The following is a 13,385-nucleotide window of genomic DNA, read 5'->3' on the forward strand; positions in this document are numbered from 1 at the left end:
TTTAAGTTTCCAAGACTCTTTGCAATGTATTTATGCACATTTAAGGCTCATTGGGTCGTTATAGGCTATATTTAGGCTCAAATGACATTTTTGCTCCGAACATTGAACTAAAGAATCAAATGACTCATTTTAAACCTTTTACATGATTAATATGCATAGTTTTAACTTTCTAAGACTCATTTCAATCTATTTATTCACATTTAAGGCTTATTGGGTCGTTATAGGTCATATTAAAGCTAAAATGAAGCATTTTCGCTCCCAACTTTGAACTAAAGAACCTAAGGACTTATTTTATACTTATTACATGTTTAATATGAATAGTTTTAACTTTCTAACACTCATTCCAATCTACTTATGCAAATTTAAGGCTTGTTTGGTCGTTATAGGTCATATTAGGCTAAAATGAGGCATTTTTGCTCCCAAATATGAAATAAAGAACCTTAGGACTCATTTTAAACATATTAAATGTTTTATATGATTAGTTTTAACTTTACAAGACTTAATCCAATCTATTTATGCACATTCATGACTTCTTTCGCCGTTATAGGTCATATATAGGCTAAAATGACATTTTCGCTCCCAACTTTGATGTAACGAACTTAAAAACTAATTTCAAACTTATTACATGATTTATATGATTATTTTTAACTTTTCAAGACTCAATCCGATCTATTATGCACATTTGAGACTTGTTTGGTCGTTATAGGTCATATTTAGGCTAAAATGAGACATTTTCGCTCCTAAGATTGAACTAAAGAATCTAATGACTCATTTGAAACCTTTTACATGATTAATATGCATAGTTTTAACTTTCTGAGACTCATTTCAATCTATTTATTCATATTTCAGGCTTATTGGGTCGTTATAGGTCATATTAAGGCTAAAATGAAGCATTTTCCCTCCCAACTTTGAACTAAAGAACCTAAGGACTCATTTTATACTTATTACATGTTTAATATGAATAGTTTTAACTTTCTAACACTCATTCCAATCTACTTATGCAAATTTAAGGCTTGTTTGGTCGTTATAGGTCATATTAGGCTAAAATGAGGCTTTTTTGCTCCCAAATATGAAATAAAGAACCTTAGGACTCATTTTAAACATATTAAATGTTTTGTATGATTAGTTTTAACTTTCCAAGACTTAATCCAATCTATTTATGCACATTCGAGACTTCTTTGGCCGTTATAGGTCATATTTAGGCTAAAATGACATTTTCGCTCCCAACTTTGATCTAACGAACTTAAAAACTAATTTCAAACTTATTACATGATTCATATGATTATTTTTAACTTTTCAAGACTCAATCCGATCTATTATGCACATTTGAGACTTGGTTGGTCGTTATAGGTCATATTTAGGCTAAAATGAGACATTTTCGCTCCTAAGATTGAACTAAAGAATCTAATGACTCATTTGAAACCTTTTACATGATTAATATGCATAGTTTTAACTTTCTAAGACTCATTTCAATCTATTTATTCACATTTAAGGCTTATTGGGTCGTTATAGGTCATATTAAGGCTAAAATGAAGCATTTCCCTCCCAATTTTGAACTAAAGAACCTAAGGACTCATTTTATACTTATTACATGTTTAATATGAATAGTTTTAACTTTCTAACACTCATTCCAATCTACTTATGCAAATTTAAGGCTTGTTTGGTCGTTATAGGTCATATTAGGCTAAAATGAGGCTTTTTTGCTCCCAAACATGAAATAAAGAACCTTAGGACTCATTTTAAACATATTAAATGTTTTGTATGATTAGTTTTAACTTTCCAAGACTTAATCCAATCTATTTATGCACATTCGAGACTTCTTTGGCCGTTATAGGTCATATTTAGGCTAAAATGACATTTTCGCTCCCAACTTTGATCTAACGAACTTAAAAACTAATTTCAAACTTATTACATGATTCATATGATTATTTTTAACTTTTCAAGACTCAATCCAATCTATTATGCACATTTGAGACTTGTTTGGTCGTTATAGGTCATATTTAGGCTAAAATGAGACATTTTCGCTCCTACGATTGAACTAAAGAATCTAATGACTCATTTGAAACCTTTTACATTATTAATATGCATAGTTTTAACTTTCTAAGACTCATTTCAATCTATTTATTCACATTTAAGGCTTATTGGGTCGTTATAGGTCATATTAAGGCTAAAATGAAGCATTTTCCCTCCCAACTTTGAACTAAAGAACCTAAGGACTCATTTTATACTTATTACATGTTTAATATGAATAGTTTTAGCTTTCTAACACTCATTCCAATCTACTTATGCAAATTTAAGGCTTGTTTGGTCGTTATAGGTCATATTAGGCTAAAATGAGGCTTTTTTGCTCCCAAATATGAAATAAAGAACCTTAGGACTCATTTTAAACATATTAAATGTTTTGTATGATTAGTTTTAACTTTCCAAGACTTAATCCAATCTATTTATGCACATTCGAGACTTCTTTGGCCGTTATAGGTCATATTTAGGCTAAAATGACATTTTCGCTCCCAACTTTGATCTAACAAACTTAAAAACTAATTTCAAACTTATTACATGATTCATATGATTATTTTTAACTTTTCAAGACTCAATCCGATCTATTATGCACATTTGAGACTTGTTTGGTCGTTATAGGTCATATTTAGGCTAAAATGAGACATTTTCGCTCCTACGATTGAACTAAAGAATCTAATGACTCATTTGAAACCTTTTACATTATTAATATGCATAGTTTTAACTTTCTAAGACTCATTTCAATCTATTTATTCACATTTAAGGCTTATTGGGTCGTTATAGGTCATATTAAGGCCAAAATGAAGCATTTCCCTCCCAATTTTGAACTAAAGAACCTAAGGACTCATTTTATACTTATTACATGTTTAATATGAATAGTTTTAACTTTCTAACACTCATTCCAATCTACTTATGCAAATTTAAGGCTTGTTTGGTTGTTATAGGTCATATTAGGCTAAAATGAGGCTTTTTTGCTCCCAAACATGAAATAAAGAACCTTAGGACTCATTTTAAACATATTAAATGTTTTGTATGATTAGTTTTAACTTTCCAAGACTTAATCCAATCTATTTATGCACATTCGAGACTTCTTTGGCCGTTATAGGTCATATTTAGGCTAAAATGACATTTTCGCTCCCAACTTTGATCTAACGAACTTAAAAACTAATTTCAAACTTATTACATGATTCATATGATTATTTTTAACTTTTCAAGACTCAATCCGATCTATTATGCACATTTGAGACTTGTTTGGTCGTTATAGGTCATATTTAGGCTAAAATGAGACATTTTCGCTCCTATGATTGAACTAAAGAATCTAATGACTCATTTGAAACCTTTTACATTATTAATATGCATAGTTTTAACTTTCTAAGACTCATTTCAATCTATTTATTCACATTTAAGGCTTATTGGGTCGTTATAGGTCATATTAAGGCTAAAATGAAGCATTTTCCCTCCCAACTTTGAACTAAAGAACCTAAGGACCTATTTTATACTTATTACATGTTTAATATGAATAGTTTTAGCTTTCTAACACTCATTCCAATCTACTTATGCAAATTTAAGGCTTGTTTGGTCGTTATAGGTCATATTAGGCTAAAATGAGGCTTTTTTGCTCCCAAATATGAAATAAAGAACCTTAGGACTCATTTTAAACATATTAAATGTTTTGTATGATTAGTTTTAACTTTCCAAGACTTAATCCAATCTATTTATGCACATTCGAGACTTCTTTGGCCGTTATAGGTCATATTTAGGCTAAAATGACATTTTCGCTCCCAACTTTGATCTAACGAACTTAAAAACTAATTTCAAACTTATTACATGATTCATATGATTATTTTTAACTTTTCAAGACTCAATCCGATCTATTATGCACATTTGAGACTTGTTTGGTCGTTATAGGTCATATTTAGGCTAAAATGAGACATTTTCGCTCCTAAGATTGAACTAAAGAATCTAATGACTCATTTGAAACCTTTTACATTATTAATATGCATAGTTTTAACTTTCTAAGACTCATTTCAATCTATTTATTCACATTTAAGGCTTATTGGGTCGTTATAGGTCATATTAAGGCTAAAATGAAGCATTTTCCCTCCCAACTTTGAACTAAAGAACCTAAGGACTCATTTTATACTTATTACATGTTTAATATGAATAGTTTTAGCTTTCTAACACTCATTCCAATCTACTTATGCAAATTTAAGGCTTGTTTGGTCGTTATAGGTCATATTAGGCTAAAATGAGGATTTTTTGCTCCCAAATATGAAATAAAGAACCTTAGGACTCATTTTAAACATATTAAATGTTTTGTATGATTAGTTTTAACTTTCCAAGACTTAATCCAATCTATTTATGCACATTCGAGACTTCTTTGGCCGTTATAGGTCATATTTAGGCTAAAATGACATTTTCGTTCCCAACTTTGATCTAACGAACTTAAAAACTAATTTCAAACTTATTACATGATTCATATGATTATTTTTAACTTTTCAAGACTCAATCCGATCTATTATGCACATTTGAGACTTGTTTGGTCGTGATAGGTCATATTTAGGCTAAAATGAGACATTTTCGCTCCTAAGATTGAACTAAAGAATCTAATGACTCATTTGAAACCTTTTACATGATTAATATGCATAGTTTTAACTTTCTAAGACTCATTTCAATCTATTTATTCACATTTAAGGCTTATTGGGTCGTTATAGGTCATATTAAGGCTAAAATGAAGCATTTCCCTCCCAATTTTGAACTAAAGAACCTAAGGACTCATTTTATACTTATTACATGTTTAATATGAATAGTTTTAACTTTCTAACACTCATTCCAATCTACTTATGCAAATTTAAGGCTTGTTTGGTCGTTATAGGTCATATTAGGCTAAAATGAGGCTTTTTTGCTCCCAAACATGAAATAAAGAACCTTAGGACTCATTTTAAACATATTAAATGTTTTGTATAATTAGTTTTAACTTTCCAAGACTTAATCCAATCTATTTATGCACATTCGAGACTTCTTTGGCCGTTATAGGTCATATTTAGGCTAAAATGACATTTTCGCTCCCAACTTTGATCTAACGAACTTAAAAACTAATTTCCAACTTATTACATGATTCATATGATTATTTTTAACTTTTCAAGACTCAATCCGATCTATTATGCACATTTGAGACTTGTTTGGTCGTTATAGGTCATATTTAGGCTAAAATGAGACATTTTCGCTCCTAAGATTGAACTAAAGAATCTAATGACTCATTTGAAACCTTTTACATTATTAATATGCATAGTTTTAACTTTCTAAGACTCATTTCAATCTATTTATTTACATTTAAGGCTTATTGGGTCGTTATAGGTCATATTAAGGCTAAAATGAAGCATTTTCCCTCCCAACTTTGAACTAAAGAACCTAAGGACTCATTTTATACTTATTACATGTTTAATATGAATAGTTTTAACTTTCTAACACTCATTCCAATCTACTTATGCAAATTTAAGGCTTGTTTGGTCGTTATAGGTCATATTAGGCTAAAATGAGGCTTTTTTGCTCCCAAATATGAAATGAAGAACCTTAGGACTCATTTTAAACATATTAAATGTTTTATATGATTAGTTTTAACTTTCCAAGACTTAATCCAATCTATTTATGCACATTCGAGACTTCTTTGGCCGTTATAGGTCATATTTAGGCTAAAATGACATTTTCGCTCCCAACTTTGATCTAACGAACTTAAAAACTAATTTCAAACTTATTACATGATTCATATGATTATTTTTAACCTTTGAAGACTCAATCCTATCTATTATGCACATTTGAGACTTGTTTGGTCGTTATAGGTCATATTTAGGCTAAAATGAGACATTTTCGCTCCTAACCTTGAACTAAAGAACCTAAAGACTCATTTTAAACCCTTTACATTATTAATATGCTTAGTTTTAAGTTTCCAAGACTCTTTCCAATCTATTTAAGCACATTTATAGCTCATTGGGTCGTTATAGGTCATATTTAGACTAAAATGACATTTTCGTTCCCAACTGTGAACTAAAGAACCTAATGACTTATTTCAAACTTATTACATGTTTAATATGCTTATTTTTAAAGTTTTCAAATACTCATTTCAATCTATTTATGCACATTTAAGGATCATTGGGTCGTTATAGTTCATATTTAGACTAAAATGACATTTAATCTAATGCTCCCATCAAATTTTTGTTTTTGAAGGTCTACACTACGAGGAATGCGCCTTATGCTAGTGAGGAAATTGATGTGGTTCGTGAGCAATGGGCTAAGTTTTTTACCAGCAAGTATTTATTATTGGCCTGAGCGCGTTTGATCGAGTTGGCTTAGATGTTATAGAACAATATTTTGTATTAAAATGTATGCGTACGTTGAAATTGGAATGTACATATATTTAAATGTATCAGTACGTGCACTTTGATTTTGGAATATATACAAAACTACAGTTATTGTTTATATATTTGTTATACAGGTTGCGATATTCTATTATTGTTATGACAGGTTTCTATATTTGGTGCAAAGTCCCTCAACAAAATTAGAATTTTCCCGCCAAAATTGTGTGTTGCAGCGTACATATATATGTGTACGCTGCAACGAGGGTGTAAAATTTGGCAAATTTTCAGACTTGTTGCAGCGTACAAATAGATGTACCCTGCAACAAGTGGAGTTTTTTGCAGCGTACACTTCTTTGTACGCTGCAACAAGTCACTATTTTTGCCAAAATTTTGACACTTGTTGCAGCGTACATGCATATGTACGCTGCAAAAAAGTACTTTTTGCAGAGAACATTGTACGCTGCAACAAGTTCAGACTTGTTGCAGGCCCCTTAGTTGCAGCATACGATGTACGCTGCAACAGGGGTCTAAAAGCCCGCTGCAATAAGGGTTTTTTCTACTAGTGCCTAAACTTGTTCTTGTTCGGTTCGGGAGCAGCTAGGGAAGACACGCTACACATGTATGTATCCTAAATTATGCTAATTGGTTATGTGGCAATTAATTTGGATTCCTGACTTTATGGTTTTTCCGCATGAAATATATGTTTTATATTTGTCATAACCTAACATTGGTATCACGAGCCTCTAACTAATTCCATAATCTATTATAGTTAGCATGGTTAAATTTTATAAATTTGCAATGAATTAAAGGGGAGATTAATTTCGATTTTTGTAATTAATTGCAAAGTCGTGCGATTATTTAATTATATGTTTGCAGGAGTTTCGGCAATTTAGTCAATAATGGTCGGAATCGTATAATTTCATAGTGCATTTCGCATGTAAACGGCGTTTTAAAATTTTGACCAAAATCAAAGATTTGATGCCGAACCCAGAATTCCCAAATTCGAAGCCTAACTATGACTTTTCGGAGGTTTTAGTTTTTCGAACGCAAAATATATAATTTTTTGGATGTTAAATTAAATATTTGCGATTCTTGTTTGTAAATCTTGAATCTATGATTGGCCTACTGTATATGTTTAACAATTTTAATGCCTAAGCTTGTTAATTATACAACCTAATTTTTAATTGTAATTAATTTGTTGAAATTAGAATAATTTAGAATTTGATTTGATTTTCATAATTAATTAGCAATTTAATTAGGAACCTATGATTAAAAACCACCATAAAATTTGTTAAAATTGAAAAGTTTTAAAATTTTATGACCTAGATTTGAATCCATAAAAATAAATATAATCGTACCCGATGTAAATTGATGGAACCTATATTAAATATTAACATCCATTCTACCAAAATAATTTAGGAAAATTAGAGAAACCAAAATTCAAAAAACGAAATTTGAATAAAAATCGAAATTCAAGTGAATTATGACCTATCCATATTCCTTGAGTCATCAATTTATCCAATTCAAATTACACAAATTTGAACCCAGAATATGGAAAACCCGAAAGAGGGGAGAGGTAGAGAGATAGAGTGAGAGAATACTAACTGCAAATTAAACAGATTGGGAGTTGAACGGACCTGCAACTCCATTGAGAAACAGAGATTTCTCAGCACAACAGGTCGATGAGAGGAGGAGATGGTCGAAGGCAGTGAGAGATCAAAGGAGATGAGATCATGAGAGTAGGAGATTGCAGGGAAAGGGATCCTTAACTGTGGAAGAATGGAAAGAAGGAAGAAGGAGAACGTGGGAAAAAGTTTCGGCGGTGCGTGGAAGGTGGGTTTTTTTTTTTAACACTATAACTTTTTTTTTTGATGATTTAGTACTCCGTAGTAGTTAATCACAACGTTTAACGTAAAGCGCTGTATTATATTAGGGTGGAAATTAAAATTGATTGTTTTAACAGCAATATAAAATAAAGTGCCGTTATTTGATATAATTATTAGCGCTTTTTGAAAAACGCTATTAATTAGGTGCTGTTAATTAATGTTTTGTTGTAGTGGATCACAGTTATGATGGTCTGTATCATCTACGAAGTAGTACATTTCTGGCTCCAGCGCCGCAGCGCGACCAGTTCGTGATGAACCTTTTACTTTCCCCCCCTTTTCTTTCGTTCCTCCATTCTTTACTGAAGTGCTGGAGGCTGATTTTCCCATTAATCATAACAATTAATTCGATATAAATAAACAAACGCAGATTATTTACAAAGCTTCAATCAAAATCCCGACTCAAGAAATTCAAAACTACATAATTTTCAACCCAAAAGTGGAGTGAAAGTGGTGCTAAACCCAAAAACTAGAAAATAAAAATTGAGATGAAATTAGTGGAACTGTATTGTGAATGGAAATTTCGGTGTAAATTGAGTAAGAGTAAAGAAATTGAGATAAGGTTAGTATCTTTTGTGGAATGGATTGTGAATCTTAGGGTAAGAGGTGGGTATGGGATTCCATGGGTATTGGGTGGAGATAGAAACCCCTTGGTATGAGACTCCATTCCTAAAAAGCCCAACCAAACAATAAAATGGATGGAATGGATTCTAACTCCATTCTAACCCATTCCAAAATATCCAACACGACCCCTAAAGTCCACCTAAAAATACCATCCTTAGTCGGTTAAAAAGAGAAATTAATGAGAGAAGGTCATAATACATTGTATTTTGTGCGCCCAGGTGGTGACATGTTATACAAGGATCTAAAGAAGATCTATTGGTGGCCAAGAATGAAGAATGAAGTAGCTGAATTTGTGGCTAAGTGTTTGACTTGTCAGAAGGTCAAAATAGAGCATAGGAGATCTCAAGGAAATGTTCAACCATTAGAAATTCCGAGTTGGAAATGAGACGTATTTCAATGGACTTTGTCACTTGTTTGCCTAGGTTAAATGTCGGAAATGATACCATTTGGGTTATGGTAGATAGGTTGACCAAGTCAGCAATGTTTATACTGATAAAGGAGACCTAGAAAATGGAGCAACTTGCTAAGGCTTACATCAATTATGTTGTGAGACTACAGGATGTTCCTAAGGATATCGTGGCAAATAGGGATTCAAGGTTTTTTTCAATCTTTTGAAGGAGTGTGCAGAAGAACTTTGGTACGACATTGAAAATGAGTACAACATTTCATCCAGCCACAAATGAACAAACAGAGAGAACTATCCTGACACTTGGGGACATGTTTCGTGCATGTGCGATTGATTTTCAAGGAGGTTGGGAAGATATCCTAGATTTGATTGAGTTTTCTTATAATAATAGTTATCATTCAGTATTGGAATGTCACCATTTGAGGCCTTATATGGAAGAAAGTGTAGAAGTCCACTATGTTGGAGTGATATTAGTGAGACAGTTGTGCTAGGACCTATAATGATAGAGGATACAATGAACCAAGTTAGGACAATCCAGTCAAAAATTCAAGCAGCGCAAGATCGCCAAAAGAACTATGCAGACTTGAACCGTAGGGAAGAAAAATTTCAAGTGGGTGACAAAGTGTTGCTCAAAGTTTCACCAGTGAAGGGTGTAATGAGGTTTGGCAAGAAAGGAAAGCTAAGCCTAAACTACATAGGTTTGCATAGAGTGCATGATGTGTTTCACATTTCGCAATTGAGAAAGTATGTCCCGGTTAACACTATTCTTATAGACTATTCTTACCAATTGATTTGCATAGAGTGCATGATGTGTTTCACATTTCGCAATTGAGAAAGTATGTCCCGGTTAAGTCACATGTGTTGCAACCAGAGACCATAGAGTTGGCCCACAGTTTATCTTTCGAGGAAAGACCAGTTAAGATCCTATAGTAAAGTGCGTAGTATGCGAACTAAGGATGTTAAGATTGTCAAAGTTTTGTGGTCTAACCAAAAGTCAGAAGAAGCAACTTAGGAAGCTCAGGACAGCATGAGAAAGAAGTATCCCGACCTGTTTCCCGAGGTGAGTTGAGTTACGGGGTCGTAAATCGTGTCTTTTAAGGAGGGTAGAGTTCGGTAGAATTTCGCGCTCTTTACCTTATTTTCCCTTACTTTATGCTTAATTTAGTGCTTTAGTAAAATTGCACTTCAAGTTTATTGTTTTGCGCACTTTGATGCGTAAAGATTAGCATGTTTAATCACTTAAAGAGTAAAACAACATATATTTTTTCAAGATAAACAGTAAACTTCAAGTCGTTCAAAGCAAAAGTTTCTTTTATCGTGCCCAAGTTTCGGGACGAAACTTCTTTAAGGAGGGTAGACTGTAATACCCCGTATTTTTAAGTAAGTATAAAAATATTTATTTATATTTATAAAGAATTTTATAGATTTTTTAAATTAAAGTTGCATTTAAATATTTATTTAAATGTATTTATTAATTAAAAATGTTTAATATTTTAATTGGAGAGTAAAATTATTTTAGTTTTAATTGGAGAATTTTAGTTGGGTTTTAGAAAAATAAATCGAATTTTGAAACATTTTAGCCCAATCCAATTTAAGTTGCTAGCCCAAACAAATTAAACAAACCCGTTTATGTTTAATGAAGCCCATTTTGGAATATTCCTAAGGCTAGCCCAATTCGAATTTCGGACAATCCCTAAGGGTTTTGAGATTTTGAATTTCGAAGGAGTCGCCACCAAAAATTTTAAGGGTCCGATTTGGAAGGACCAAAGTTGACTCTTTTGGATAAGGCATTGAATCTTAGAAACCGAACGTGTGAGATACGGGTACGGGAACCAACCGCTTATTTTGCAAGCTTTAAAAATACATTCGAACACAGACAAGGATCATTTAGAACATTGAAATTGCTACTTGTACGTGGTCACTTTGCTTTAAAGTTAATTAAGGGAACCTAAGGCCGGTTTGTCCAAAAATTTTCTTTGTTAAGTGTGATGTAACCTTTTGTATATTGTTGTATTTAGCATGTTTGATGATGAAAGCAATAAAAATGTAAACATCATCACAAAAATGAAGGAATTATTGAAATGCATACAAAACCACATCGCCTTGAAAAGGCGAGTAAATAGTGCGATATTGAAAGTGCGGAATTAAAGGTGCGATATTGAAATTGCGATATGAAAAGTGCGGAATTGAAAGCGCGATATTGAAAGTGCGATATTTAAAGTGCAATATTTAAACAACGATATTGAAAGTGCAATATTGAAATGATGATATCGAAGTTGTACTATTGTATTTGAAATCTGAACGCTAGGCAACTTCTTAATAATAAGTGTGCCAGACACATATTCAATTCTCTAGAAAATCTTAACTTTAGATGAGTTTCTCATCTTGAAGCATCATTGATTTTGAATATAGAAATTGAAATGAAACTTTGAACTTGAATATAGAACTTTAATATTGAAATTAGGAGTTTTGACTCTTAAAGATTAGACCTTTCCATGTTAAAAGCCCTCACCTTTAATATGCTCCATGACTTGAAATTGAATCTAGTTTAAGGAGAACTTGATCTCACTTAAACATCATTGAATGTTGAATATAGAACTTTAATATTGAAGATAGAAATTGAAATGCTCATATGTTCTAGTTTGGAAAAGGGTTTGCACTTTTCCAAACATCCTTGAACTTTTGAAAAGACTTGTATTTTGTAAAGTTGTATGAGGATTGTTGTAAAAGGGACACCTTTCAAGCATGAAAGTTCCTCACTTTACTAATCATTTTCGAAAATAAAGCTTGAAACTTGCATATTGATATTGAAAATGTGCTTAGAAAATCATTTGAGAGGAATTTCAAGAGTGAAATCCTCCCAAAGATTTCACTTTTGAACATTTTTCCTAGTTTATCATGAGAATGTACACAAATAAAAACATCATAGGAATTGAATATGAATTGAGAAAGGTAGAAACATTGATTGAATCATAGTGATTTTGTATTAGGGATTCGGATTACATTGCTAGATTTAGGTTAACTTTCCGATTAGTGCTCCCAATTGCTTTAATATTTTAGAAAATTGTAGGAATTGAAAATGGGGAAATTGGATTTGTGTTTTGATTTTTGAGTCGAAGAAACAGTATTACGACGTTGTATTAAATTGTTCCCCCCCTCATTAGGGTGCAAATGAGGGGTTTAAATAGAAGATTATGCGGCTAAACTCCAAGCCACGTCAGCGCCCAGTGCAAGGCCAGCGCCTGGCGCAGGTAACGTGTCTCAGGTCGCGCCAAACAAGGACGATGACACCGTCCTTTTGCTTTGTCTTATAGATTTGTACCTTGTACGAGCTTGTACAATTTTTGTCACGTAGTTTTTCTTGGAGGTTAAGGCACGTTGCGACTAAAATCACTCCTTTTTTTGTACTCGGGTTTTGTATTTAGACTCGGTTTTACAGGACGTGACCCGGTATGCTCGGTTTTATGGGTGGACGCCTGATTTTGGATAGCTTAATGGAATTTTGACTGGAAGCAGCCTTGTAAGAACAAAAGAGAGGTCCATTGGGTGAGATTGTGTTTGGATTTTGAATTTCATTTTTTGGAAATTGAATTTTTTACCGAGTTCCGGAATGGGAACGGGCTCGGGAATTGGACTTTGGATTTTGGGTTTTGGAATATATTTTAGCAATTAGGACTTCCGCACGGAGTTTTACTAACCACCTAGCAAGGATAATGGTTTCGTCATCATCCCATTAGGGGAGACAAATTAGGTGTCTATAAAAGCCCCCACTTTGACTGAGCGTTCGGTTAGGAAAGCGAAAGTTAAAATTTTTCAATAGGGACGGAGAATAGTCAAGATGTTCTACAATCAAGACTATTCTTTGTACGCCGGTACCTGCACAAGACAAGTGTTAGAAAAAAGGACAGAGTCTACCTCCGTGCAACTTGACGACTCTGATCTTTGTATGGATTGCATTTTTTTTTGCTTTTGACTTAGAACGGAGTTTGGAGTCTAATGTTTTTGAATTTTGAACCTTGAACTTTGAATTTTGAAATATTGAATTTTGAATTTGAATACCCGGAGTGAATCTGCTTGGCTTTGTACTTGCTTCGAATGCCG

This window comes from Spinacia oleracea, chromosome 5 (genome assembly GCF_020520425.1).
Source record: "Spinacia oleracea cultivar Varoflay chromosome 5, BTI_SOV_V1, whole genome shotgun sequence".
NCBI lineage: Eukaryota > Viridiplantae > Streptophyta > Magnoliopsida > Caryophyllales > Amaranthaceae > Spinacia > Spinacia oleracea.